The 5,000-nt window shown below is 44.1% G+C and overlaps 1 protein-coding gene across 2 annotated transcripts in view; it reads left to right on the forward strand.

The window, feature by feature from the left end:
• Nucleotides 1–5,000, forward strand: part of LOC105891193 (protein bicaudal C homolog 1) — a 73,687-nt gene that overhangs the window by 26,394 nt on the left and 42,293 nt on the right. The gene's annotated exons all lie outside the window — the stretch shown is intronic.

Below are 5,000 nucleotides of genomic sequence, written 5' to 3' on the forward strand. Positions count from 1 at the left end.
ACACAACCATCATATGTTCACTCGCTCCCCAGTATCCTCCCCTTCAGGTCAAACGTGTCGCCGACTGTTAACAGATCAACTTTCAAAAGCCGGGATCAAAGCCCGAACACAGCCCCGGCTTCACCCGCTTCCCTTCTCTGCCTGACCTCAGGTCAGCCGAGAGGTCAGAGGTCAATCCGATCCCCTGCTCCGTGCTGTTTGTGTTGCCGGGCGTCCGGGGAGCATTGCCTAGTCGGGGAGGAATGTTACGTAATGGGCTGTGACTGAGCACGGCAAAACATCTGAGCTAATTGGGGGGAGTTAGAAAACACGTGGGTGCCACAGACTGTGATCAGACACACACATGCACACACACGCTTACACACACACATGCATACGCACACACATATATATACGGGTGCCTCCGCCTTTGACCAGACAGAGCCTGCACACAGACAGACACACACACATACACACACACACACACACACACACACACACACACACACACGCACACACACACACACACACGCACACACACACACGTGGATGTCAGAGCCAGGCGGAGATGCTTTCTCTGGTGTGTTTCCTGTCTAATTACTTTTTCAGGGTCAATGCTGACTGACCTGTGATCATTGTTTATGCCCACACACACACACATGTAAACACATACAATTTACAAGTTTATGATATGTGTCCCCATACACACACACACACACACACACACACACACATGCACACACTCACACACACAAACCACTGAACTTTATTAACACTGATCTCTCCTCATGGTCTGCACACACATGGACCAGCTGGTTGTGTTGCAAACAGCGTGTGTCTGCTAGCTAAGCAAAACACACACATGGACACACGTGCACTCACTGAACACACATTGAAATGCACATGTACAAATCCACATTACAATCAAATGGACACATCAAATCAACCTCCTTTTTGCTTTCACGTGAATGCTCCCACGCAATCCCCCTTCATGAGTATGACAGGGGCCTTTCTTTAGTAACAGACACTTTCAACATGTCACCAGTATATTTGGTATGTGGTAGCCAACAACTTCACTTAATCTCAGTGCAAAATATAATTACAAATTAAGGATGTTAGGGAGTATTAAATGCCTCAGAAACAACTGAAATATATCATGGAAAACGTAAATTCCTCCTAAATGTCAAGATAACGATGTTTCTATGATGATTTAGAGCTTTAGACATCTCTCAGTATGGTACGCAATAACAAGTTGGCTTGTAAAAAGCATTATGAACATGCCTTTGGCCAAGGGTTGAAAACAGGTTGTGGAAATAAGGACCTCTGGTGTTAGGGTTTTGTTCTTGCTTGCATGGATTTATGGTTACCACGGCAACCTTTTCATTTGTTGTGCATAACTTCAGTCCTTTTCAGGTTTTTTTTTTCACAATCCTGAGAAGGATTTGAATATAGATTTCTTTAAGTACAGCTAGAATATGTTTTCATGCTTTTATGGCAAGCAAGAAGTAGTCTTGTAGCACAAGTGTCTCGGGATAGTGTTTGTGAGTACGTGTGTTTGCTTCCTCTTATTTTGTCTCGAAGTAGTATGTTCACATGTGATCTATTGTTTACATTTCATTCATGTATCACCGTGTTAAAAATACATTCTAATGCACAATAATGTCATCATGTTATTAACACTACATGGTTATATTAATGTGTTTTATTAGTTGACATTTAGACAGAATTCCCTCGTAAGTGATGCTGTGGGGTTTGCTGTAGTGTTGCTGTTGAGAGAGTGTCTGCGCTCCTCCTCAGTGCTATGAGGGTCGGATAAGATCAGTCCCCCAACTCTGCCGTCACTGTGTGATGCAGAGCAGATAGACTCGCAGGCTCCTCACTGTCTCACAGGCCCCAAGCAGCTGGGACCAGACCAACACCCACTGAGTGTCTCTGTGTGTGTGTGTGTGTGTGTGTGTGTGTGTGTGTGTGTGTGTGTGTGTGTGTGTGTGTGTGTGTGTGTGTGCATGCATGCACATAAAACAGAAAAGTATGCACACACACACAAACTGAATACACACACACACACGAACACACACATTTACACTCTCACACACAAACCGCACACACACAGACATAGCATGCACACTCTCAAAACACACATATACACTACACACCCATACACTCACACACATATTTTATATACTTTATTTGATTCCCCATTAAAACTCAAATTTCATCAGGAATCAAATGTTCTAAATAGTCCAACAAATGTAAGCAGTTCAATAACCCATTATGGTTTTTACAATTCAAGGGGTAAAGGAAACATCATCTCTTGCTTTCTGACCACACACACTCACACACACAAACCAAATACACACACACACACACACACACACACACATACACACACACAAACTGTACACACTCACACAAATACACACACCCACACACAAACTGCATACACACACCATACACACACATACCATGGACACTCCCGTAAACACACATATACACACTTAACACCCATACAGAGAGAGAGAGAGAGAGAGACATACTATACACACTCACACAAATACACACATACACAAACACAAACACAAACTGCATACACACATAACATGCGCACTCACACAAACACACATATACACACTACCCCCCCACACACACACACAACAGACAGACTTCGACAGACTTCTGCTCGCACTAGTTCTAAAAGCCATCAGTTCTCACACATACACACACATGCACAAACACAGACGCACATTCCATTCACACTCACACGCACCACGTACACACACACCGCTCCGCTCAACTGGTCTGGAGCCATTGGTGACAAACCCGCATGCACATGAACAAACACACTTTAAAAAAAAAACACACACACACACACACACGAACCCACAAACCACGCATAATGGAACGTACATGGGAGCAGATATACTTTAATAAATAACAGATAGATGTCTCGTGTTTGTCCACTGGCCCGGGAAGCTGGCCAGCAATCGCAGTGTGGTTCAAGGAGATACATTCCTCTAGCCAGCAATCACAAGGAGGTGTTGACTTATCAGGAGGTTATCGGGTTTGGAAACAAAGATAAGCAGCTGTTCTGTCACCGGGAGAATATGTTGATGTTTATTGTTATCAGAAGATGGGCATGTTGTTGTCTCTGGTAACTGGTTGTTAAGAGGCTGCAGTGTGGTAATCAAGAAGTTGCAGTGCAGATCCATGTGTAGTTGTTGTGTGGTTATCAAGAAGTTGCAGTGCAGATCCAGTGGTTGCAGTTATGGTTATCAAGAAGTTGCAGTGCAGAACCAGTGGTTGCAGTTATGGTTATCAAGAAGTTGCAGTGCAGGACCAGTGGTTGCAGTTATGGTTATCAAGAAGTTGCAGTGCAGAACCAGTGGTTGCAGTTATGGTTATCAAGAAGTTGCAGTGCCGATCCAGTGGTTGCAGTTATGGTTATCAAGAAGTTGCAGTGCAGAACCAGTGGTTGCAGTTATGGTTATCAAGAAGTTGCAGTGCCGATCCAGTGGTTGCAGTTATGGTTATCAATAAGTTGCAGTGCAGAACCAGTGGTTGCAGTTATGGTTATCAATAAGTTGCAGTGCAGAACCAGTGGTTGCAGTTATGGTTATCAATAAGTTGCAGTGCAGAACCAGTGGTTGCAGTTATGGTTATCATCAAGAAGTTGCAGTGTAATAATCAGGAAGTTGCAGTATGGTTATACATCATTTCATTGTGTTTGTGAAGAGGTAGCAGTGTAGTTGTGATGAGAGTATGCTGTTCATCGTTATCAGGAGATAGCGGTGTTGTCATCACATGGTTTCAGCGGAGGTTTCATTGTGGTTGGGAAGAAGTTGCAGGAGGGTTATCAATAAGTTGCAGTATGATTATTAAGTGGTTTTATTGTAGTGAGAAAGAGTTGCAGTGCAGTTGTGATGAGATGATGGTGTTTATCTTGTTGTAAAGAGGTTTCACTGTGATTATCAAGAGGTTGTAGTGTGGTTATTAAAAATTTTGGTTATCATTTCAGCAGCAGCAACTCTTGAAACTAGGCATTGACCAGGCAAGGGCATTGGCATTGAGATATTGATCGGTCATGGAGGCCATGCCGGAGGCATTGACCAGTCACGGAACAGGCTCTGGAGCTCCCCCTAGTGGTACCAACCAGCGCTAAGCACAACAATGACCATTTTGAACTACGTTGTATTTTAGGTCAATAATGGTTGTCAAGAGGTTTTATTTTAATGATAATGAGGTTCCAGTGTAGTGTGATTGGTTACTTCTGTGCCTGTGGGGTCAGATGATTGTTGTTCTGTGGGATGAGGAAGAGGAAGAGGTGCTTTGGTAGGCCAGTTAAAGTGATTAGCAGATGGAATGTGGAACCTTGTGGGACTCCACAACATTCATTCCTACCTTCCTGCCTCTTTCTTTTCCTGTTCCTATATTTCTTTTCCTTATTCTTCCTTTGATCCTCCATCCCACCTCGTTCCTCTTCGTGCACTCGCTCTTGTCCAAGTCCTCGGCGTTCCCTCTCCTCTTTCACTGCTCCTTCACTCCTCTCCTTTTTGTGCTTCTCTCGTCTCTCTCTTTTTTTCTTCCTTTTCCCCTTTGTTCCCTTACTCTGCTTTCTTTCCTGTGATTGGACGTCGATCCAGAACTACCTCTACCTCTGTAAACACTGTCAACTGCATCTGTGTCCACTGATTTGTGAGTGCTGATTCGACCAGAATGACACAAAAGGTGGCAGTGTTTGTTCTGCCTCTCCTGATTGGACGAGGGCCTTTTTTTGAAAATGCCATGTTGAACATGGAGACCATAAAGGACCTAACTGACACTTGAATGTGCTCTTAGCCAATACACATTTCTGTTGGAAATGACTTACCCAGCCCAGCGCTGAGTGGAACATGTAGCAACCAATCCGGTGTGGAGTTGCAAATGGATTAGCCAATCACACGTCGAGTTGTGGAAGAATCGGCCAATCCGGTTTGGTGACCAGGTGGCTGCACCGAAGATTTATGGCAGCTCACCCACTGGAG

Source organism: Clupea harengus, chromosome 23, assembly GCF_900700415.2.
Source record: "Clupea harengus chromosome 23, Ch_v2.0.2, whole genome shotgun sequence".
Taxonomy (NCBI): domain Eukaryota; kingdom Metazoa; phylum Chordata; class Actinopteri; order Clupeiformes; family Clupeidae; genus Clupea; species Clupea harengus.